This window comes from Columba livia, chromosome 1 (assembly GCF_036013475.1).
Source record: "Columba livia isolate bColLiv1 breed racing homer chromosome 1, bColLiv1.pat.W.v2, whole genome shotgun sequence".
NCBI classification, from domain to species: Eukaryota; Metazoa; Chordata; class Aves; order Columbiformes; family Columbidae; genus Columba; species Columba livia.
The window spans coordinates 209,154,029-209,178,916 of record NC_088602.1 but is presented as its reverse complement, the minus strand read 5'-3'; the positions used below and the strand labels follow the sequence as shown (position 1 = coordinate 209,178,916).

Genomic DNA, 24,888 nt, shown 5'->3' with positions numbered 1-24,888 from the left:
ATAGGTGCAGAGCATCCAGGGTAGGTCCATATGCAATGAGGCTCCCCATGGCTGTGTCTCTTTCACCTAAGGCCTATCTGATGCTCTTTAACTTCTCCTGATGATTTAGCCTGCCATAAGTCTATTCCTGATGTTCTGGGCTGCATGTGGGAGATGGGCATATATGCACTCATACTCTCTGGGCGTGAAGACTTATATATCATAGAATCATAGAATAGTTTGGGTTGGAATGGACCTTCAAAGCTCATCTAGTCCAACCCCTGCCATGAGCAGGGACATCTTCACCAGCTCAGGATGCTCAGAGCCCCGTCCAGCCTGGCCTGGGATGTCTCCAGGGATGGTTCATCCACCACCTCTCTGGGCAACCTGGGCCAGGCTCTCACCACCTTCAGGGCTAACAATTTCTTCTTCATGTCTGGCCTGAATCTCCCTCCATTAGTTTCAAACCATCACCCCTTGTCCTATCACAACAGGCCCTGCTCAAAAGTCTGTCCCGTCTTTCTTATCAGCCCCTTTTAAGTTCGCACTGAGGTCTCCCTGGAGCTTCTCTTCTCCAGCTGAACAGCCCAACTCTCTCAGCCTGTCCTCCCAGCAGAGCTGTTCCAGCCTCGGGTCATTCCTGTGGCTCCTCTGGACCCTCTCCAGCAGGTCCATGTGTGTCCTGTGCTGAGGACCCAGAGATGGACCAGCACTGTGGGGGGGTCTCACCAGAGCGGAACATCCAGGATTTGGTCCTGCCCAGTTCATGCAGCCTGTCCAGCCTGCACAGGGACACTGAGCCAGGGGCGTGCCAGGAAAACACTCGCAAAATATAACCCTGTTTTGGAAACCCCCTAAAACCTCACGCCTGGTCCATCAGAGAATTCAACACGGCTCACCAGTCAAACGCATGGAGCAAGGCTCACCTTCTCTGCTGATCCTCTGCTGCAGGTGAATTTAATACAATGTCTCAAAATGCGGCAAGGAATTTAATTATTTGGAAATTATATGAAGGAAGGGAGGGTCAAACCTGCTGGATAATTTATTCATTACTAATATTTCCAGCGGCTATAATTGAGGTGCTCTTTTAATTGTCCAAGCCACTCCAAAAAACAGCTTTTCTAATAATGGCTTGGAAAGTAACTGTCATTCAGCTGTATAAACCTCTATCAAAGTTGGCTTTTGATGGGCTGATGGTATCACCCATTGCCTTGACTTTATTTTAGCTTATTAAAATTGATCCTAAATAAACCTGATATGCCCCAAATAATTTTCCTTAAGTTAATTTGAATGCAATTTATTCTCAGCTAGGTTTGCTGCCATGTTGAATCTTGCAGTACAAACACAAGTTTGTTGGGTCACTCTAATTAATTTAATTTTGTATATCTCAGCCCTCCTACCCATCACCAGCACTAAATGGAATTATTTAGAAATAACAGAGAGAAAGCTGGCAAAATAATATGCTGTGGCAGGACGAAGGTTTGCCTCTTTGGGAGAGAAAAAAATAATATGCAACATGTTGAGGTGGTTTATTTTTGATTAAATGCTTCTGCTTTGCCTTGGCGTTTATCTTTCAGAGACAGCTCCAGATCAGACAAAACACATCACTCCAGTAACATTATCTCTCTATATTTGAGTGGGGCTCCCCAGATAATAAAGGGTTACATGTGTTGCTGGTTTACACCTCCAGTGGATTTTATTTCTTTAGTGGGGATTTGCACAAAAAGGTGTTAGGAGGTGGAGAGGGAGGGAGGGGGAAGGGATGCTGCTGCCAAGTGAGAAGTCAAATGGCTTCAAAGAGACGACGTGGAGCTATTTAAACCAAAGGTCCTAATGGAGACGTTGGTGCCAGGAGCTGTACAAAATGACACGGGTTTGAAGAGATAATGTTGAGTCATTTTATTCAAAGACCTTGAGTAAAGTGCTGAGTGACTTCAGAACGTGAGGTGGCCCCTCCATCTGGAGAGCTTCGTGTGGGTGGAAATAGAAATGGAGAGAAGTAGATGTTGCAGATGTTCAGAAACATGGGAGGAATTTGGGATGAACAGACTCCTGAGAGGAGCACATGGTGGTTTGGGAGAGTGGTGGAAGATAACTGAAATAATCAGGGCTGCAAGAAAGGTCAGTTGTTCTCCTTTTTGATGTACCTAAATGAAGGAGATATTCCTATCAAGTTAGGAAGTAGAGAAAACAGAGAGGTGGAGATCTCAGTGTGACTTGAAAAGAAAATAAACAGAATAGAATCATACAATCATAGAATCATAGTATCATAGAATCATAGAATCATTGTGGTTGGAAGAGACCCTCAAGATCACTGCGTCCAACCGTTAACCCAACAATGGCACTAAACCATGTCCCTAGGAAACTCATCTGTGCATCTTTTAAACCCCTCCAGGGATGGTGACTCCAGCACTGCCCTGGGCAGCCTGTTCCAATGCCCCACAGCCCTTTGGGGAAGAAATTGTTACCAAGATCCAACCTCAGCCTCCTCTGGTGCAACTTGAGGCCATTTCCTCTGGTCCTATTACTTGCTCCTTGGGAGCAGAGCCCGACGCCCCCTGGCTCCAAGCTCCTTTCAGGCAGTTCAGAGATCAGAAGGTCTCCCCTCAGCTCCTGTTCTCCAGCTGAACCCCCCAGGTCCCTCAGCCGCTCCCATCACACCTGTGCTCCAAAATACTGGTGATGGGAACATCCGTAAGAGTAACATGGGAAGTACAAGGATATTCCCCTACAGAAGAGAAACCCATTGTCTCAGAATTTGCTTATTTGAGTGTGGGTGGTGACTCCAAATTTCAGTCTTCATAGACAACTATCCTGAACTACTTGGCAATTTGTATATACTCAGACGTGAAAGGAGGTCAAAAACCTTCGTTTTAGAAGAAAATAAAGTTAGAATTTGTGCTCTTGAGATGTTGCGCCATCAGTTTACAGCACTGCAAAAAGGTCAGAGTTCTTTGGAAATGGTCTCCAAGAGAGTCTGTTTTCAGCACAGGCAAATCCATCCTGCACAGGATAAGAAGAAAGCAAACCAATGTTGTTTTGTATAGGTCCTACTAGTAAACAAAGCAGAGAAGGCAGCAGTCCTGTTTTTATACAGGCATATGTGGGTTGTTTTTTTCATGTTTTGAAGTTTTTAGGAGGAACTGTTTGAATAAACCCCATTTCAGCATTGTAGAGAGGATGTGCTCTTGTGAATACAGGATCATTTTAAGGGGTGCTTTAAAAAGGGCCTGGCAGCATCATTCTCTCTTTAAACCCAGGGTACCAGAGTGACCACACTGCAATGATTTAACAAGTCATATTGTTCACTGGGGAAATGGCTTTTGCTTCTCCATCCTGTTCCTGTTTCTTTAGTCACCCTGCTCCACTCCCCCCTGTTTTCTGTCATTTCTCCTTCTGTTCTTCCTTTCTGATACCATGGTGATGGAGCTGACATATAAGAATAGCTATTCTTCACCGGGGTTCCCACAGCATCCCTAGATGAGCTTATGCTTCTCCCCCTCTCTGTCTCCCACGTTCTCTAAGTGGGTAACTCCACGTGTGCTGCCAACCCCACATGGGCTAGCCTTCCCCCTTCTCCCTCCCTCCTATTTCCATGCAAATGGCACAAAAATCATGAGTTGCACCAGAAAAAAAATCATGAATATCTGGCTTGTTTTGCTTCTTTTTCTGTTTGTTTTCTTTTTGTTTGATTGGGTTTTTTTTCAGCCTGGTGTTTTACCAAACCAAAGCTTTTGCCACTGTGCTATCTACCAGTGCCCACCACTGATTTGGGGCAGTTTTGGGCACATTTGACAGGCAGCGAGATTATCTTGTTTCTAAAAGTTTTGCAGAAGTAGGTGGCTGAGTAGATGTTCTCCGAGTGAGGAAAATGCCAAAGCTACGTAAGAAAGTGGCTTTATAAATATCCCCAATTCAGAAGTAGCTGCGATTGACATCCATAATTAACTATGCGATTTGGTAGGCTGCAAAATATACTTTGCATTTCCTTTCCTTGCTATCTGAGGGAACCAAACTTCCCAAAAAACCCCTTCCAAATTTATTAATTGCATGGGCTGGGCAGTTGTGAGTCTTCCTGGGAAAATTCCTGCAGGTCAAGCCTGGCTCCTCTCCTCACTCCTGCATTTGTGGTACCCACAGGAGCATCGCCCAGGAGCTGCATCACATCAGCGATCCTAACCTGGACACTCAAATCCCAAATTAAAGCCCTGATCTCTGGATTAGGCCCTTCCCGTCTTTAGGCTGTCCTGATTTGGGCTCTACTTCTCCTTGGCTGAATCCAGCAGCCCCTTTTCGACCCCACATGCCTTTGAGTGTCAGTATCCAGTATCCCCCTCTCTCCTTCCAGACAGTCTCAAGCTTCTCCTGCATGTCCCTGGTCCATTTTCCTCTGCCTCTCTACCAATTTTTCCATCTCATCCCTCCACCTCTGAAATCTCCCTTGCTCCTTATCTCCCCGCAGTGCTCTCCAGCCCTCCCGAGCAGGGATTGATTGCTCGTCCCACTTGCATTATCCTCCGAAATTAAAAAACAATGAATTTGCCTGACTTTCTCTGGTTGTATCTTATCGCTCCACCTGCCTGCTCCCGTATTATTCCCTTTTTGCTCATGAAGTAGCCCCTCTCAGGCGTCCCCTCATTTAATTCGACAGCCCCAGCCTGTGTTTTATATTCTCCTTATCATTATGGCCTGACTGCTCCCCTGGCTCTCGTTTCACCCTGCCTCTGTCCATCTGCCCCTCTCCTGTGGCCGTTCCCCTTCTGTTTTGTTTGGACAAATGACAGCCTGGGTGTGACCGGCGGCGATAATGGTCGACAAATATTTGAAGGGAGAAGGAGAAAAATTGTTCATTAGGGAGTTTCAAGGGGGAGGGCAGGGGATGGGTTGGCAAGGGGAGTCTGGGACAGGGAGAGGGCGGCTGGGTTGGGAAGATGTGCAGATGATGCTGTCGGCCTGAGTACATCATAAATCCCCTCTGGGTGGACAGGGGATGTGGAATGAGCATCTCTCTCATCCCTGGGTCTGCTTGGAAGGACAGGGTCCACCTGGCAGTGGCACCTTGTTGGCAAAGTAGGGAGGGATGAATTGAAGCAGGGGGAGAGAGGAGACGGAATGGGAAGGGAGGCAAAGGTACCAAAATTACAACAAAGATGGGAAATTTAGGCTGAATAACTCTGGAAATCTTCGTGTAACTCAACCGGGATTGGTGACCTAATGTTTGAATCCAGATGCTGACATGGACTGGACTGATGGGAGGGAGCCCTGAGGATAAAGTCAAGGGAGGGGACTCTCAGATCCGTGGCTCCTGCCGGTTTCTGGGTTTGTTCCATGGGACAACGCGAAAGGGGATTTTTATTTCCTTCAGAAAACATCCAAACAAGCGGTAAATAAAGTGAAGACAAACCTTACCTCTGATTGACACTACATTACAGCTGCTGAAGGGCTAGGAGAAGGGGAAGACTTTAGATAAAGGATGTAAACATTATTTAATAAATGTGCTACTAAGAAATCTGCTGGAAAAAGTACACATGCAAGGACTGGCTGGGAAATCAAAGTTGCCAGAAATGTGCAGCAAATCAGCGGCAGAGCAGAAAGGGCACCTTGCACAGTTCTGCTCCATGTGGGGACACCGAGGGTTTCCCAGATAAACCAGCGTGCAAACCCTTAGGACTCCAAAAACATACTGGATAAAGCAAAACAACAGATTGTTTGGATGGATCCTCTCAAGGGATTTTCTTCACCTGTCATTAGAAACTGGTTGCAGGGAGACTCTGACCAAAGGGGAAGACAGTGGCTGGTGACTAAATGACACAGTCCTGCTCTTCTCTGCAAACAACTTCTTCTCTTGCAGGTATTTTTGTAGCACTTTTGTCTCATTTTCTATCAGCATGACCCTTCCTGAAGCTGATAAAATTGTCAAAATGCCAATAGCATGACAACCCTGTCAGCCAGCACCCAAATCGAAAACTGCCCTTGGGGGCAGACCTTGTCCAGTCCCCCTCCAGGGTGTCAGGATTGACAATGCAAATCGCCAGACCAGCTTTAAAACAGCTCACAATGACTTTTTCCACCCTCCAAAAGCATGATAAAGACATCCTTTGTCAGTGGCAGGGACGGTGACAGCTACCCAGGAGACACCAATTTTCTTGCAGTTCTCAGCAGAGCAGGGCGAATTGTTTAAACCTTCAACACCCGAAAGACTGGAGGGCAGAAGAGGATGAAAAAGACACCTGGAGGAGCAAACTCATAAGCTGGCAGCCCTCTCCTCGGGCTTTTATTTTTGAGATTTCCCCCGGTTTTCGGGGTTTCCAGAGCTGCCACCAAGCGCGGTCGCTGCAGGTGGCGCTGCGATGTTGGTTTTGAGCGGTGCCGGCGCTCGGCACAAGCCCGGAGCTGTTAACAAGCAGCTCTGGCTTTTAAGCAACTTAAATACCAGGTTGGTTTAACAAAACTTGTAAAATGGCGGGGGAAATAGAAGAAAAAAAGGCCGCCTAACTTCTTAGAGCTTTCATGTGTTCGTTTGTTTAACTGTCTCCCTTGTTTTGTCACTGGTGGCCACTGAGTCTTAAAGCACTCTTGGAAAAAAATAGGTGTTTTCTGTTCTCTAGGTGTTGTTGGAAGTGATTCCTGTGTGTAGCTCAGATAACAAGGCATGAAATGAAATTAAATTAAATGAAAAGTTGTCTGTGCTGTCAGCATCCAGGACTTTATAAGCAATGGGGACCAAAGGGGGTGTTTTGGGGCAGAAATCAGGCGCTGGATGTTGGTTGGATGTAACCAACGTGCTTTTGCCTCTTCCCAGATGATGCTGAGAGCAGCTTTGGTGCTGTTTGGTGCTGAGCCCCGGTGGGTTTTCCCCTAGGGGTGGAGTAGTGGGGGTGCCCAGCACCTCTCCAGAGTGACCCGTGATCTCTGCTGTCACCGCAGCCAGGGGCAAAATATCCACTTGATGACAACAGGGTGAGCCAGGGCCCTCCTTGTCCTTGGGCCCTTTTACTGCAGTTATTCACAGGTCAGGGGAGGTCACTTGGGTTTTTCAGCCCTAACCCTTTTCCGCCCCCGCTGCCTAGTTCACGAAAAGGCCTATAAATAAAGTCTCATTTGTCACTGACTCCTTTATGAACCCAAACAGTGCGGGGATATATTGACTCACGCCATTGTCTTAAGAAGCAGAAGGAATTCGGATTAATTTCTTCCTCCCTGCCAGACAGAGGGAAGTAATCTCAGCGTATCCAGATTATCCCTTTTTAGCAGAACAGTCCAGTTTTAAATGCAAGACCAAATTTCCCAGAGATTTTCATATATTTTATTAAATGGAGCTGCAAGCCAGACTGGACATTAAATAATACAGTACTGCTCACAACAGCAGTGATCTTTAGAGGTTACTAACCTGCCATTGTATCTCTCAGATTTCCGTCTCGCTCTTCCGTTGTCATTTTGCTGTGTTATTACTCTTCAGGCTTCGCATAGTATTCATTTCTCTGAATGAAAACAAATGACTCCTTGCAAGAGGCAGGAGATAAAGAATAATAAATACATTTTATGCACCACCTTAAGAAAGGGCTCCGAATCCCCATCCATCCATCAGGAAATGTAAACCAGAGCTCAGGCAAAACACACACGTGCACACAGGCACGCGCCGAGGAGATAAAACTTGTTTTAAGGAAAACATGATATTGTTGAAAAATAAATATCTTGAAGCATGCAAATAGGCAGCCCCCGGCCCCTGTGTTTTGTGGCATAAATTTAAGATAATTAAAAATACAAAGCTTGGGATTAAGCCTGTTTTTTTCTGTGAATGGTAGAGGCTGTGGGGAGGAGGGGGAGTCCTGCTGTGCTTGGTGCTGTATAACATCCCTCCCGAGAGGAAATCCCTGCCTGTGATTGTGGCTATTGCTCATTTTGAGAGGTGGGACCCCCGTTACCAGCCTCTGTCTGCATCCCTGCTGGATGCCTTCATCTTGTGTGGGATAGGGAGAAGCCGCAGGATCACCTCCAGGGTTTTCCCCTCTCTGCCCTGATGTGAGGATGGCCAACACCCCTGGAAGCAGAGGAGGTCTCCCCAGTTGCTTTCCCACATGTCTGTGAGGTGCCCATCCCCGTGGCATCAGGGCTCCCCCATCTCTACAGGGAAGCAGCCCTGTTGCTACGTGCGGCTATGGACACCCCGAGAGCATCGCTTGTTCCTTCCCACCATCTGCTGTCTGATCTGCTCGCCGCTCCAACAGAGCCCAGATATTATCTGCAGAGTTCAGTTCTCTGCAAGGGGAGAACCAACTTCCACAGCAGTGTCTGCTCTGTGGGGCAACCCGGCCAGCCAGGCCGGCAACCTGCCGGACACAAAACTCAGGCCGTAAGCACTAATAGCTTTGAAAAAAAAAATAAAATACTATTATTCCTACGGCTGCCAGGAATTAAATGAAGACCCAGAGAGCAGAGCAGCTTGCAGCCACTCTCTAGGATTGCTGCTCACCCAAGCTGAGAGATTGATCTTCCTCCGAGCCTCCCCATGCCCTCTCTGATCTGCTCCCCTCCTCGTTTTGTCCCAGCCGGAGGAGAGCGGTAGGGCACACGCTGGAGAGGGAAAAGGGAGGCAGATGCCAGCTAGAGCTGCGATGTCGGGAAGGGTTTTCCTGGGGAGGCAATGGAGGGAGCCGGCAAGATGCTTTCGATTCCTTGATTTTCTTATTTTTTTTTTTTTTAGGAGGTGGGGGCAGCGACATTTCCAAATTAGCCCAATCAGGCTGGAGATCCTAGGTGTCAGTAGTGAGTAGGAGCGAGGGAAGGCACCCGGAGGAGAAATCAAGGCAGCAGCCGGAGTTGCAGCCGTGGGAGAGTGGCTGCGGCGGCGCTCGCAGCCCCGGGCGCTCTCGGAGGCGGCGGCTCCGTCCCCATCCCCATCCCCGTCCCCATTCCCATCCTCTGCAAACTTTGGGACGACGAAAAGCGGCTTGCGGGGGTTGCAGTCCAGACACAGCCATCGCCCCTCTCCCAGAGGTGGGTGGGCTGGTGAAAGGAGGAGCAACTGGGTACTCTGCAAAAAAAAAAAAAAAAACAACAACAACAAAAAATAAGAGGAAAGATAAAAAGAAAAGAGAGGGATTTTTATAATAGTTTCATTTTTGTATTATTATTAGTAGTATTGTCCCTCCCTGCCGTGCTGTGCTCGCGTTGCTACCGCACTTCCACACCTCTCCGGCTTTTTCGTGTTTTTTTTTTTTTTGTTATTATTTTTTGGAAAGAGGGGTGTGTGTGTGTCTGTGTGTGTATTTGCAAAAGAGCCTGGGTGTCGAAGCCCCGCTCCTCAGCCACCATTGGAGAGAGGAAGGGCTGGGGAGGAAGGGCTGGCGAGACAGCCGCAGTGCTAGCCCTCCCCGGCGGGCGGGCAGCGGCGCAGCGGCCGCGGAACAGGCGCGGAACCGTGCGCGGAACCGGGCATGGCCCCGTAGAGCATCCCCTGCCTGCACCCCGCCTGCCAGCTCGCCTGCCTGTATCTACCCCCCCTCTTTCTGATTTAGAGGCGGGGGGGGGGAAGGGCTGGGAGAGGGAGGGAAAGGGTGATTGGGGGGGGGAGTGAAAACTGGAGCTGCGTTTTCCCCCCCCCTCCGCCCCCCCCCGCTTTTCCCCCCCCCGCCGCTCTGGGCGAGCCAGACACGGTTTGCCCAGTGCAGAGAGAGAGGGGCTCCGTGTTCCGCCTCCGTGGAGTATTTGGGATTGGAGAGAGAGACACACACACACGCACACACACACACACAGAGACCATCTGCAGTGTCAATGCGGCGCCTGCTCTGAAGACTGAAGTAGGGGGAAAGGAGAGGAGAAAAATACTATATATACATATATACCAAAACCCACCCAAAGCAAGCGAGGAGCCTTCCCAGGTAAGGATCCCCCCCCGCCCCGCCCGGGCAGCGGGGGCTGGCGGGAGGATGCCCCGGAGGATGCCCCGGAGGATGTCCCGGGAGGGCCGGCGGGGCTGCAGCGGTACCTGCCCTGCACACCTGGCAGGAGTGGAGGGGAGGGGAGGGGGGGACACAGACACACCATGAGAGGTGCCCCCACCCCCCCCGCCGCTTCTCCCCACCCCGAGTGGTGGGGAGGGGGTCGGGGCTGGCGGGCAGGGACCCCCGCGGGCAGCGGGCTGTGCCGAGGGTGGCCGGGCACGGCCCCTCCGCCCCTCCCGGGCTGCCTTGGGAGGATGCTGGGGGGTTCGCAGCGGGGACCTCCGGCATTCCCTCCCCTCCTCCACATGCCCAGCGCGGAGGGGACGCGGTGCCCGGTGTCCACCCCCCCGCCCTGGGTCCTCGGTGGCTTTTTCCCCATGCACAAGGCTCAACTTTTCTCCCCGGAGGTGGCGACTCCAGCGTCGCTGCCTGTTCTTAACCACCCCCTGCCATCCCCGGCTGCGGATTTTCCTCCCCTCGGGGGGTATTTCCCCCCCCGCTCCCGTTGCTCCAGACCCTTCCCCGGGTGAGGGGCTGGAGGCATTTGCAAACTTTTCCTGCTTCCCATGAGGTTGCAGCTGGATGGGGTTGGAGGTAGAGCCCTTTTCCCGGAGAGGCTCAGTGCCTGCCGGGTGACCGATGGATGGGGACAGGGGCCACCCCGGGCGGGGAACACCTAGGAGGGAAGGGGAAACCTCCCTGTCTTTCCCTTTCCTGCAAGGTGCTGGAGAGTTTGACTGCCCAAATCCTGGCTGCAGAGTCAGCTCTGATCAACCTCCCTCCTTCCGTGCATGTGTGCGCTGCAACCGAAACCTGAGTATTGATGCTCTTCATTTATCAGACATATGCCCTTAAATTATGTAGACAGGGAGAAGTGATCTAAACACCGAGCCGCACATGGTTTTGGTGGAAATATAATACTCCGGCAGCAGATGAGTTCCTCCCAGATAAACAAACCCACTATGCTCAGCCCCAGCAGGGCTAAGTGTTGCTTGGGTTTGTAGCGGCTGCGTGTGGCTGCTGCATATCCAGCCCAGGGGAAACACTCCTCCTGGGGCCCCATCTGCTCTCTGTACTGGGAAGGGATGAAGCATTTGCTGCGCTGGATCCGGGTGTAGGACCTGCAGGACTCTCCTCCATGGAAGGTACCAGGTGGAAAGCGTGTGGCTGCGCTCCTCTTCCACAAAACTTCCATCCCGCGTCTGCTCTGCTTTGCTTTCCAGCCCTGCTGCCGAACAGCCGCGCCAGAGCGCTTGCTGGAAACGCACCTGATTTTTCATGGCTTCCCTCCGTCACCGGGATGCGAGGTTTTGGGGATAGCAAAAAGGGTTTGAAGCTTCCCAGGTCGCGGGGGTGAGCAGTGCAGAGAGGGGAGGTTTGGACAGGGATCCCCGGAGTGCCGGGTGATGCTTGTATTCCAGGGGAACAATGACGGTGTCAGGGGATTTTTACAGCCGATGCAACCGCTCGCAGCCTTCTAGGGACTTATCTTGAGCGTGCACCAGCCTTGCACAAATATTTTGGAAGGCGTAAAGCGTGCTAACTTATTTTCTTTATCTGTCCTCTGTTTCACCCGGGTCTTGTTTATAGAAGCTGGTTAAATCTGAGAGCGGGTAAGACCAGTGGAGCATGGGGTTGCTTTGCCTTTGCCGTCTCTGTGATTTTAATTACAGCGTGTGCCTCCCAGTGTGAGATTAGGTGCTTCCTCCCCCTGACTAAGCCACTGTCTTAAGGTTTTGGGGACAAAAGCAGCATTTTGCTTGTGGTTTAATTGCCTCGGGTAGTGTGTGTTTGTTTGTTTGTGTGTGGGACCCTTCACCACAGCCGGGCTTCAAGCAGTGCAACAGATGTGCGTCTGCTTTCTGTGTGCAGCCAGGTTTAAATATGCAACCCCAGCCCCATCACGAAAGCGTGGGATTTTCTTCCCTCCTCTACCCAAACCCATCCTCCATGGGGGTGTCTTCCTTTCCTAAAGCACCAGTCCGACGTTTTTTCCTTTCTGTCCCATCCTAAATATGTGGTGCTCGGTGATATCAATAAGATGCAAAATAAATGACAGCCGCATGGTCTAAGTGTTGTTTATGTCCAGACGGGTGTTTTAAAATACAGGCTGATGATCAATCACGGTGCTGTTGGGAAGCTTTTTGCTTGATGATTGTAACTGCCTTGTAGGCGCTGAAGACTGGTGTTGAATCTGTTCAGCCTGCAATCCGGCACCTGGCTAGCGGAGGGATGAGCGCTGTTGCAAATCCTAAGAGAGATGCTGAACTTCTCCACAGGGAGAGGAAATACTTGAGCCTTTCCTTGTGCATTCACCTGCCAGCATCCCTTCTCTGCATCCACAGCGGAGCTTGGCACTAGACAGCCTGGAGATGTGGCAAAGCAAAAGGCTCAGCACCGGTGTGACAGCGGCTGAGATCCGCCGCCGAGGAGGCAGAAACCCTCTTTGGCAGCCAGATCCTGGGGGGCAGTGGGTTGCCGGAGTCAGTTTTGTGTTGAATCCTCTGTTTTTGCAGGATGGGGAAGGGGAGGAGTGATGCTGGAGCCTCTTTTGTGTTGCAACATTTTCCTTTTACTGAATTGCTTTGTCTCTGCCTCCCAATTTCCTCGATGTTGAGAGGTTGCAATAAAACCTACCTCCTTCCCGGAGTGCCAGGGTTTGATTTGCGTGCCCACACGCCCCAGGGTGAAAAGCCTTGCAAGGTCTTACGATACTCACGTGCGCTGAGGGTTAGTACGGTGTGGGAATTAATTAATTATTTGGAAAGGAACTCTGAAAAGCTTCCTAAAAATCTGAGAATGATGGTGGTGGGCTCGTGCTTCGTGTTGGGACCCTATATGGGGAGGGTGTTAGAGGTAGAGCTTCTGAGTTTTGGAGTTAGCGGTGTCAAAGTTTGTGGCTTGGCGTTGCCTACAGGTGTTTTCAAGCAGAATGGCGTGTTGTCCTGGGAGTCACTTGGCTTTTCTTGATTTATTATTCACAATACTTCCTTAAATTGAGGTCCCACATCTCTGAGGCTGAGACCCAACGTTACCCCTTTGCAGCCGCAGTGCTGGGACTCGAAAGTCTCATGTTCTGCCCATGAATCCCCCTTCCCAGCTAGAGGTGCAGTTTGGATTATGACTATTTCCCATAGCAAAGCCCTCAAACCGCTTCATGCTCAAATAAAAAGCCCTTTCTGATCCCCACCAGTGTGTCGAAAAGCTTCAGAGGGCTCTTTCTTACTCCTTCTTTCTCGCTTGGAAGACTCAGTTAATGGACACCAATCGCTCCAGGCGCCCAAGGCAACGAGACTTCCCGTCTGTGCAGAGAGTCTGGGCAACCCATTGACTTACTGTGGGATATCAGTGGTGAGCGTGCTTCCCTGCAGGACTGTTTTTGGGTGAAAAGCACTTTGTATCCCTTACGTTTGAGCTCTCAAGGAGCCTGCACCAAGGAAAAAGAACCCAACAAAAAAAAAAAAGACTCTGAAGTGTTTTAAAACAGTGATAAAGTATTCTCATTCATTTGGTGCAGCTTGGGAAACTGAGGCATGGAGAGGTAAAAGGCTCACTCTGCATTTATTGATGGGAATCCTCACTCGCATCCATGAAATACAAATTGAGCCCCAAGTGGCACTTGGAGGTGAGAGCAGTGAGCGGTCCCCCGCCCTTGAGCCTGTGCTTCAACAGCCAAGAACAGCGCTTGGTCAGGACAAGACCCTTTCAAGATTGAATTTTTTTCCAGTTAAAATGACAGATGGGTGCTTTAAAATAAGAAAATATCATCTTGGGTTAGTACATTGGCCAGGGGGCAGCTGTGCTTTCATGAACCACAGTCCCCATGTCTTTAAAATTGGCTACAAGATGCTTTTAATCACCTTAGGGGATGAAGAGACCATTGCAAAAATCAGGTGTGTTGTGATACTGGCAGTTTGCGTGGCGATTTTCTGGAATTGGCATTGTGTTTTTTTTTTTTCTTTACTTATCTCACTGAAAGTGTTTGGATTTCTTTGTTCTTCACTCCTGTGTTTGCTCTGCTAAGTTTGCCTCATCCTTGCTTGGGTGCATCTCCTAAGGTGCTGAGCATCCACCCAGGTCAGAGGTCCCTGCATCCCCTGCAATGGGAAGCAAGGTAGCATGGCATCCATCCTGGGACCCTTCCCTTTGCAAAATAAAACCTTAGAGATGCTCTGAAGGCTTTGAACGGACACCCTCTTGTTCGGAAACCCAATGGTCATTTCATTTTAGACACCTCTAATCCGTGCAGCTCAGGGCTTGATTTAAGGTGAACCTTTCCTGGGGACAAGCGCTCTTCAGGTGTGATTCCTGGAGCCATGGAGGAAGCCAACTCTTTGCTGAAATAGAATGTTATGCGCTGTTTCTACCTCAAATAATCATGTCTGTAGAAGATACCAAGTTCTCAGGGATAGAGGAGAGCCTGAAGATCTGAGTGGGAGCAGTGATTGGATTGAAACCTCCAGAAACCTCCATCCCCACTATGCTGCCTATCAGCAAGTGGCTTTGACCTTTGACCTTTTGACCCAGAAAAAAGAGAGGTCATTTGCAGACTCTGAGCCTTGCTTTTACTCCAGGTTTTGCTGCCAAGAAGGCTTTCCAGTGCTTTTTAAACACTGCATGCCATGAAACAGAAATGAAGACCCAAAAGTGAAGAGGCTGAGATTCACAGGTTTCTCTTGCATAGGAATAAATTAAAAACTGCTCCTGAGCATGGCTGGATTTGTACTGGTGACCCAGAAGGGAGACCTTGCATCACCATCTCTCTTGCCTTTCATGCCTGATCTTTGAGTTTCCTTCCAGCTATATTATCCATATATGAGTGTTCTGCCAGGGCTTTCCCATCAAGCCATTGGCAATAAATTTATGGGACCTGAATTGCACTTGAATTTCCCTTGTCCTTCTGACAGGACGAATGTGTGGCTCTGATGCAGATAATATGGGATAGCTTTCCATTACAGGCATTTGCATGATATATACTCACACGCTTCTCCCTCCTCTGAGCTCGTGCAAGGGCCAGAGGAATAAATCTTGACGCTTGGTGAACCTTTGCAGCCAACATTGCACCAAATACATGTAAATATTTGCAAAATGAGCCACCCTGACCTGCATGTTTTTTCTCCTCGAGCATAAAATGCTACGTGGAGGAGGAAAGGTGAAGGTGGTGGAGGGTTGTTTAATCCCAGTGTTGTTTTCCTTTGAAATTGTGAAGTGATGCTGGACTTGAGGACAGCATGTAGATAGTTAATATTTATACACTTGTTGTTTTTTCTGAAGTGAGGAAGATGCACTTGCCACCAGCAGCCCCCCGATGCTCATTCACAAAGAGTCTCGCTGCTGAGTGCCTCGGCGTTAAACTGTTTGGTGACTCGAGTTTAGAGTTATAGGAGTCGGAGAGACGAATTAGCAGTAAATCAAAGCCCGGATGGCTTCGTACTCAACTGCAGCAAGATTTAAATTAAAAATATCTTGCCGAGATGAAGTACTCATAAGTCAAGCACTGGCGTTGTGTCAGTCTGGGCTTTGGCGGCGAGAGCTCAGCCCCTTTGAAACAGAAACTGCGAGGAGCCCATGTATTGATCCCCAGCTGAACTGGGAAATTGCCACTTCATTTCTTCTGTTAAATGTTCTTTCTTTCCTTTTTGCCTTTTTTTCTCCCCTCCCGGAAGGGAAGATGGTTGTGCTGGGAAGTTAGGAAGAGCTTTGCAGATTTGCTGTGGCCCTGTTTGACTTAGTTAGAGCATATTTGATTCTGAAAAGGGATTTATTTATGTTTTTTTGTGACTGAGGATTTGTCTATAATGTAGTGCTGGAAAGAAAACTCATTTAGAGACTAAGGAGGTGTATCCTGTTACAATTGCCTATTGATGGAATAGCAAGTGCTTGGTGTGCAACACAGCTTTATTTTACTTTAGGGAAACTTATTCTGGGCTGCCAAAGGGAGATTTTGATTTTCTGGAGAGTTGCCTCATGGGCCTGAGCAAGTCCCTTGGCTTCTTGTTTCCTCATCTACCAAATGAGGGTGGTCTTGTAGAAGTGACTGTCCCTTTAGCCATCATCTAATAGTCATTTTGCTCTAATGATCTTTAAAAATGACTTCACTTTTCGTAAGTGAGATGATAAAACCAGGGAGGCTCTGGTTGGGAACATACCAGCCTGAGGAATAGCATCATATACGTGGCTGATGGTCACTAACAGCCACTGTCCCAACCCAGGGTGGTGTCACCAGCTCTCAGAGGTGATGAGGGGCAGGAGGTTGTTCTGCTTTGAGGGAAAAGGCTCTGTCACCATCGACACAACAGGGAGCAGAGAGAGGAGCTGAGCGAGGAATATGATCATGCCAGTTGTGGAGCTGATCAAAGGCTTTTGCTTGGATTTTAATAGGTAATTTAGGGGAAAAAAAGTACCCCAGACTTCATGCCCAAATTAGGATGGGTGTATCTGCTTGACTTGCTAGCTTAAACAATGCGAGCTTCTGGGCTGTTCTGAGAAAGCCCTTTTATTTATCAGGGTTTTGGTGCAAATTTCTGGAGGATTTCTGGAGCCATGTGGAGGTTTTGAAGGTGTTACCGTGAAATGCGTATGTGTTGGGGGGGTGGTATTTGCACAGCAAATTTTAGATATTTCTTCTTTTTGGTTGTGTGTCACCCTTTGTATTCTCCCCTTTGTGGTGTCCTCTGGGCAGGATGGGGTGGGTTGTCCCCTGCCAGAGTGTCCTTTCCTTCCAGCCGCCCTAGAGCCCCAGGACTCTTTTGGAGGGTCACGATGACATTGATGCCTGGTTTGGGGCTGTGTGTCCCCATCACCCCTCAGACCCCAGGTTTCATCTCTTCAGATCATCCAGCCACCCCCACAGACACCTCCCCTGTGCGGTGGGCAGTGTTTGGGGACAACCTGGAAGGTGACTTGTTGATTTAAGTCCCAACTCTGCCACCACCGAAGCCACCTCCTGGAGGGCAATTGCCTCCTCACCCTGAAGACGGCAGGATCAGCTCTGAGTTTTCCTCCTGCGCTTTAGCTGCTATGGTGATGAGTTGCTATAGAAACACATAGTTAGCATTATTATTTATTATTGAAAGGTGCTTCTTTTCATCTCTTAAACGCGGGGTCGTGCCAGGAAGAGCCTGATGCTGGGTGTGGGGTACTGCCCACCCTGTCCACACAGGCTGGTGGGTTTTGCTTCCTGCTGAGCTAGGCTTTAGCCATGCTGGAGGCAGGAGACCGTGCTGTGCTGGCCCAGCGGGCTGATCTGGTTAAACAAATCCCCCCAGTATGTTCCCGTCACAGGTTCCTTCCTTCGTCAGATCCATCCTTTTGGAGGGGGATTTTGAGTGAAGCGTTTCATTATAATGAGCTTAGTTATTTCCAAACTAGTAATCGCATGTCACCATTCGGTGCAAAGGGTTTGCATTAAGTTCTGTAATAATATGTCTATTCATCCATCACAAATACTATATTCACAGGACCTTGTAGTGATTGCCTGGTAAATACCTTCTCTTATCTCTTTGCATGCGCTGCTCCTTGTTGTTTGCTCAAGTCCCCCCCTCTCTGCAAACCCATCTCTCCGCGCTGTGAGTCAGGGAAGCTCCTCAGATGCTCCAGTCCTGGGCTCCTGCTCAGCCTGAGCCCCCCCGGAGCTGAGGACCCGGACAGGGGGTCTGGGGGGACCCCCAGGGCTGGCTGCAGCACACAAGATGCTGAGCAGAACAAGCGGTGCCGAGGATACCGCTCTGCCTTTCCCAACAATCCCTTTCCATCTGCTGTGGGTGGGATAAAGCCTGTTTTGGGGGCTTCTCTTGCCCCCAGGAGTGGGTGCCAGGAGTAGGAGCAGCGATTTTTTATAGAATTATAGAATCATTTTGGTTGGAAGAGACCCTCAAGATCGCTAAGTCCAGCCATTAACCTAACACTGGCACTAAACCATGTCCCTAATAATCTCATCTGTGCATCTTTCAAACCCCTCCAGGGATGGTGACTCCACCACTGCCCTGGGCAGCCAGTTCCAATGCCCGACATTCCTTTCTAGGAAGAAATTTTTTCTTATATCCAATTTAAACCACCCCTGGCGCAACTTGAGGCCGTTTCCTCTGCTCCTGGTGCTTGTTCCTGGGGAGCAGAGCCCGACCCCCCTGGCTCCAAGCTCCTTTCAGGCAGTTCAGAGATCAGAAGGTCTCCCCTCAGCTCCTGTTCTCCAGCTGAACCTCCCAGGTCCCTCAGCCGCACCCATCACACTTGTGCTCCAGCCCCTCACCAGCTCCGTTCCCTTCTTTCTACTCGCTCCAGCACCTCAAGGCCTTTCTTGGCCTGAGGAGCCCAAAACTGCCCCCGGTAAAAGCTGGGTGCTGAGCAATGCTCTGGCTGGTTTGCTGTAGGGAGTCCTGCAAGGAGCCCCATGTATACGACTCTCCGGACACTCCCATCTGTTTTTGCAATGCACAGCTGGGAGGTACAGCAGGGATGCAACACCTCGGTCCCCTGCCTGCACGCACCAGGGTCACGGCTTCCCCCCTCAAAGCTGGCAGCACCACAGAGGTGGCTCTGCAAGGAAAACTCCATCCTGCTGCCCTTCACACCCCACCAGCCCTGAGGATGCTGCAGCCCCTGTGGTAAGGGAGGGCTCAGTGGGGCCAGGAAGGGTGTTGAGTCTGGAGGCACTGGGAGGGGTGTCTGGAGGCACTGGGAGGAGCAGAGCTGCTTTCCCTCTCTGCCTGGAACAGGTGCAATGTAGCCGGGAGGTGCAGGGCTCGGCTTTGCTTGCAGCAGGGATTAGCTGTGCTGTTCATCCTTCTTCCCCTCCCAGCTCTAAAGGATCCCCTGGATAATGTCTAGTGGGAAAGAAAAACAAAAAAAGCAAACAACACAGCTTTTCTTCACGCAAAATTAACAACTCAGAGGTGAAGTTTCAGGGATGGTGGGTGTAGCTGCAGGGGGGATGCTCAGCCTCCCTTGCACAGTTGCTGCAGGTGCAGGACTGGGCTCTCCATGCAGCTGCTGCAGATGTTCCCCTGGGGGGATGAGCACCTGTGGTGTGGGAGGGATGCAGCAATGGCTGGACCAGTGCAGGATGCTGGGTGTGGAGGGACTCAGGCGTGGGGAAATCTCTGCTGTTGCTTGCTGAGTGCGGCCCTTGACGTTCCCTGAATTCCCCCTGGTCTCCACCTTCCCCAGCCTGCCAGCCTGAGACTGGGAAACATCTTTCCCAGCCTTTGAGGAAACAAAAGGAGGCTCTTTAAAGCTCCCCCTCGAGCAGGAATAAAACACCTTCCTCTGCAGAGCCTTTTTCTTTGCTTGAAGTCAATCCCTTTGGGCTTTGTGTTTGCCTTCTTGGAAGCTGTGCTCCCTGTGGAGAAGAGAAAAAAACACACCTGGGGTGCAGGAGCAAGGCTGGGGGGGGACCTTCCTGGGAAGTGTAGGTTGGAGGTGCAGGGGAAGATGGGGGGGTCCACTGTGGGGGTCTGGAGGGCTGAATTCTCACCCCTTGCTCTGCCAGAAACCCCTGCAACCCACCCCGCAGGTGCAGCATTCAGTCGTTAGCATGGGATCGCATCCAGCCCGTCTCTGTGGTATCGATGGTTGGGAGATGCTCCTGCATGTCCTGCTTCTCCTTCAATGAAGCACTAAATGGGACCTTCCCTGAAGGAGAGAAGCTGGCTGTGGCAAATGAAAGCTTGCTACATTTTGGTAGGGTTGCTCATGTTGCTGTGGGCCTGGAGGGGTCATGTTTGGCTTCTGTGCACCCCTTTTTCTCCACCCCAAGCTGCAGCCAGCTGCTTGGGTGCTGGGTTGTGACACTGATGCATTTGGAGAGAAGTCACCCAAGGGGTGGCAGGGACTTGGCACCCGTGTGAGATGTCCCCTTGGATCCCACCAGCCGTGAGATCTTGAAGTCCCAGGTTTCTGCCCAAATTCCCACTGGGAACAGAGTTGTTTTGGCTGCTGGACTCAGGGCATCTTTGTAACCTCTGGCTTTCTCTGCCTGGATGGCTCCAAGAGGCCAGGGGCTTCTTACCTTGGTCCACAGAGAGCAGGAGACATGGGACATCCTTGGAACTGCATCCCTCTGACTGATGGAGAAGGGAGGGAAGAGAGACAAACCACATGCAGCAGGATCCTGATGCTAAAAACAACACCTATCAGAGCTATTCAGGACGTTTTTTTCCCTCCCTTATAATGGAGTCTCTGCTCTTGCCTGCCTTAGCATGGCAAACAGCTCAATGGGATGCCTCCGAATGAAAGTAACAACTTTTAGGACAAATTTTTCTCTGCATAATGTCTTAAAGAAAGCAGAAAAAAAGAAAAGGCAAGCAGGCATAATTACATGAGTATTACCCATTAGGAAGGGGAAGGAGCTATCAAGTCAATTTTCATTTCCTACTTATTTGACACGTCTGATTTTTCCGCCTTTCCAGGAGGTGGTGTGTGAAGTAAGTCTCTCCTTACCTTGGAGAAGTAAATAATCAGAACATGATGCACTCTGAAGCTCTTCCCAAAACTGAAGATTTTTAGCATCTTCACAAATCTGAGCTTTCCAGCATCCGTGAGACCTGGTAGGGGCTTATTTCCCACCTTCACACTGGGGAGCCAAGGTGCAGGAGAACAGTGGGGCTTGTGTCTTCTCATTGTAACCTCCTGCTCTGCACATATTCGTCTCTGTTTAAGCTCTTCTGCATGGAAATAGTGATAACTCCTTGTCTCCTGGTTACTTCCCAGTATAAATCTGGATGTTCACAGTGCGACCCCACAGAGGTACCTTGTGCGGTACTGGGAAGTATGGTAGGGATGAGTCCCCCCAAACCGCCACCTGGTCCACCCCTTCCTAACCCCAGCATGTCCCCAGTGGCTTCCTGGTGATGGGAAGCATGTCCCCAGTGTCTTCCTGGTGACTTTACATTTACTCCCGTGTATGTAAAGTTGTTCTCCCGGCTGCGCCCTCTATTACCTCTTAGAATAACACGTCACAACGTGGGCTGCAATTATGGAGCTGCCAGCGGGTGCATTTAACTCATTTTGGCAAGGATGCAGGATGGTTTGTGCACCAGCCTGCAGGAGAAGCACTCGTCTTTTCCCTCACCTGCCCCCCTACCGCTCCAGGGTCTAAAATTGCTGTTATTAAAGACTGTCGGGAAATGCTGTCATTGGCACAGTCAATGCCTGACACAAGGCAGCCCTCAGACTTTGACTCATCTGCAGCTCACAAACACACACACACTCTCTGTTATGCTTGAGCCAGAGAAGAGGCAGTTTCTCGTATGCATCACCCTTTTTCCCAGCTGTTTTGGGCCCTTTTTTGCTTTCATTTCAGAGAAAAAGTCTTGATTGTCCTACAGCATAAGAAAGATTTGGGTTGCATCATACTGCCAGCACGTGCCCAGCTCTGTCATTCTTCTGTAGTTTCCTTAAATACAACTGCATGCATGCATCCATATATACATATTTAATATTTTACACATATACATACAAATGCACATTAATATACACATTTCCACATATGGATGCAAAATGCCCATGGTTAGAAAATGCTGATCTATTCACCCTGCATTTTTCGGAGCTTGTTGCCGATTTTGCCCACAGTTCAGGAAAGGTCTTGAAGGTCCAGGGTGAGATTTCAGGAGAAGAGCAGCCTTGCTGCACAGTCAGAGTTAGGAGGGATTTAGAACAAACTCAGTTCTATTTCCTCCAACATCCCTTGATTGGGAAGTGGTGGGAGTGGGATTGTTTTAGTTTGTAGGGAGGAGATGGAATGGAGGAAAAAGTTTGATGTTTTACACCACTGCAGAACTGGGAATAAATGGTGCATTCTTGGAGAAACCTTTTTTTTTTTTCTGGGAATGTGGCTTCTTGTGAGCTCGGTTTCTTTAATGCTATTCAGGAGGTGCTGGTCCAGGTGCTGATGATTGCAAGGGGGGGTCACTCAGGGGATCACTGATGGGAAGAGAGGAAACGGCCTGAAGTTAAACCAGGGGAGTTCAGATTGGATATTACAAAAATTTATTCCTGGAAAGGATTGTCAGGCATTGGAACAGGCTGACCAGGGAACTGGTGGAGTCACTATCCCTGGAGATGTTGAAAAGAACCATAGATGAGGTTCTCAGGGACATGGTTTAGTGCCAGGGTTGGGTTAATGGTTGGACTCAATCTTGATGGTCTCTTCCCACCAAAATGATTCTATGATTCTATGGTTCTATGATTCTATGATTCTATGATTCTATGATTCTATGATTCTATGATTCTATGAGTCTATGATTTGGCCCCCAGCAGCAGCCTAGGTGGCCATGCAGGCTGCTTTCCTGCTCTGCCTCCCTTCATTTTGGATATGTATGTATGTATGTATAGGATTTTTTTAAGGCTTCTCCATACGTGCACAAAGATACACAAAAATTACAGTGTGATGTTTGAAGATTGCGCTTCTTTGACTTGCAGTAGTGAGCTGGAAGAGAAAACCACGGCCCTTTCCATGCAGCAGTTTCACTTGGTGTTTGTCCTTTCTCCTTCACCGGTAATGCAGACAGCAGAAACAGCTTTATTTTATAATAAGCAAAAAGGTCTCCAAGTGCAGGTTTGTGCTCACCTGTCTCTTCTTCACTGCTCTCTGCCAGTGGGTGATTTACTTCGTCACCCGTAATTAGCCTCTTCCAAGTTCTTGTTGTTGCTGGGCTGAGGTAGAAGCTTTTTCGGCAACTGCCTGTTCTCCAAGATGGAAAAAAAAATCATCCCTTCCTCAGCTCAGTGTTAAGAGGGAGAAGATTTTAAACTGGCTTATGTTGCTGCTGAAGCAGGGGCGGTGGCCAGAAGGGACCTAAACCAGCCCCTGGCGATGCTATTACGTGGTAGGGAAGGTGGATGGAGGGATGGAGGATGCGTGTATCAAACTTCCCACGTAGAGGAAGGAATCAAATATCTGCCCTGTATCAAATACCACGCTCAATTCCCACTGGACTGAGTTATTGGTGAGTAGGAAGCTGACCTTCTCCTGTATTTATGAACTGAATCTCTAGTTTGCTTTGTTTTTGATTTCCCCCCACATAGTGTTACAGAGTGCAATACTTCATTTCACAGGAAATAGCATTTTCTTCATTTTCTCCTTTGGTGTTATATATATATATATCTATATAAATCCTTTTCAATATGGCTTTGTTCCCCTTAGCTTTTCTTACTTTACAGTTGGCTTGGCAGGCTGGATGTTGCTGCCCATGTCTATGTTGGACCATTAGCTGTGCTGGAGCCTGGTGATATTCCCCTGTTACAGCTGCTGAGAGTGAACAAATTCTCCTGGTGCTGGACAAGCACATTATTATTTTAGTAGTCACACCCCAGCAAGCTTGAGAATTAAAAGTAGCCAGCGTTTTGTTTGCTGCCACACAGCTCTATCCTTCTTCTTCCTGTCTGTCTTGTAACCAGCCTTCCCCGATGCCGCTTTTGTTCCGCAAATCCTTTCCCCCAAGAGCTGGTCTTGAGCATCTTCAGAGCAGCGAGTCCTCAGGAGCTCCCCGTTTCCTTTTCCATCCTCTTCTGCCGATGGAGAGCAGATTTTTAGAAGCTCAAGAGCTCTGTGTTTCCTGCACAGAGGTCCCTTGGAGATATCTGAAGTTACTTTGCTGAAGTTCACAGGCGACTTTTGAAAACCTTGGCCATTGCATTTATATATATATATACATACATATATGTATATACATATATAATCTGTTCTCTCTCCCCTCCTATTTTCTTCCTCTGTCAGGGATCCAGCTGTGCAACATGTGGCACTTGTAGGACTTGGAAGGCAGGAAGATCAAGCAAACACAGAGCTTTCAGCAAGAAGAGATAAATTTCCAGAATAAATTCAAGTCACGTAGGCCCAGTCTGTTTTAGTTTTAAAGCCCCGCTGGTAGTGATGTGTGGGAGCTGTAGATATAAAGCCAGGGAGAGAAGAAGAGTTTATTTGTATTATTTCTGGCATCCTGGTAGAAAACCCTCTGTTCTGAGTTCATGGTGCTTGGCACAATGTTAGTCTGCATGGACTGTACCAGAGAAACTGCCTGTCGAGTGCTACCTTCGTGTATGATTTGAAAGCAATGGAAAAAAAGGGAATTATCTGCACTGAATGAGAGAGAGGGTGTTGTAGCTGGGAGAGGAAAGTGCCGGATTTGTGGGGGTGGAGGGGATGCAGATGGCCGCAGAGGAGAAATATCTTGTTATTAATAACCCATAGGACTGTGATTGCATTTTTACACCTGTGTATGCTACTTACAATTTTTACCCCAACTCTCCGGCGTCTGGTAGGACCACAGCTGTGGGCTCCCTTCTGCAAACAGCTGATGAGGATTTCCTATTTACTGCAGAAACAGAGGGCAATTTGAAGTTTGATGGGCCCCACAGTATTGAGTCGTGGAGTTTGAGTAGCTTGGTTTAGTTCTCATGACAAGTTCTATTGTTTGCCCTAGAAAGTGGTGGAGTCACCATCCCTGGAGGGGTTTAAAAAACACATCGACGAAGTTCTTAGGGACATGGTTTAGTGCCAGTGTTGGGTTAATGGTTGGACTTGATTATCTTGAGGGTGTCTTCCAACCAAAATGATTTTATGGTTGTATGATTTCTGCGTGTGTTTGCTGACACTGACCTAACAAGGGTCAGTCTGGCAACGGGAGCTGCTAGATGGGCTTGCCGCCTTTTTGGAGAAGTCTGTGTCTCTATTTAGCACCATGCTTTTATTTTACTAAGTGAAAAAACTTAAATAAGCCCAGAAGTGGCACTTTGATGCGCTCCTCAGGTTTATCGCAGTAAGCTCAGCAGCACCCAGTTCAAACCAATGGCCTTCAGCCAATTGCCACAGCCAACAACCCAAATTTCATTTCCCTTCCTCTCCCCCCTGCCTTTTTCCTCTAGTCAAAGCAAATAAGATTTACAGCCTCTAACTTTTGAAGCGAGGGCAAATTTCAGCCCAGCCTCCCATCTGAGTGGGTGCCTCATGTCGTTACCATCTGTCTGCAGC

At 49.1% G+C, this 24,888-nt stretch overlaps 1 protein-coding gene across 3 annotated transcripts in view; it reads left to right on the top strand.

Moving 5' to 3' along the window:
• Positions 1-9,628: 9,628 nt before the first annotated feature.
• Positions 9,629-24,888, top strand: part of PLXNA4 (plexin A4) — a 490,888-nt gene continuing 475,628 nt past the window's right edge. For 2 of the 3 annotated variants that reach the window (XM_065049321.1, XM_065049322.1), the window contains exon 1: positions 9,629-9,860. The gene's annotated coding sequence lies outside the window, so the exon portion shown is untranslated. Of the gene's footprint in view, positions 9,861-10,901; positions 11,069-24,888 lie in introns of those variants that run through there. The other variant, XM_005509327.3, reaches the window with a different exon arrangement.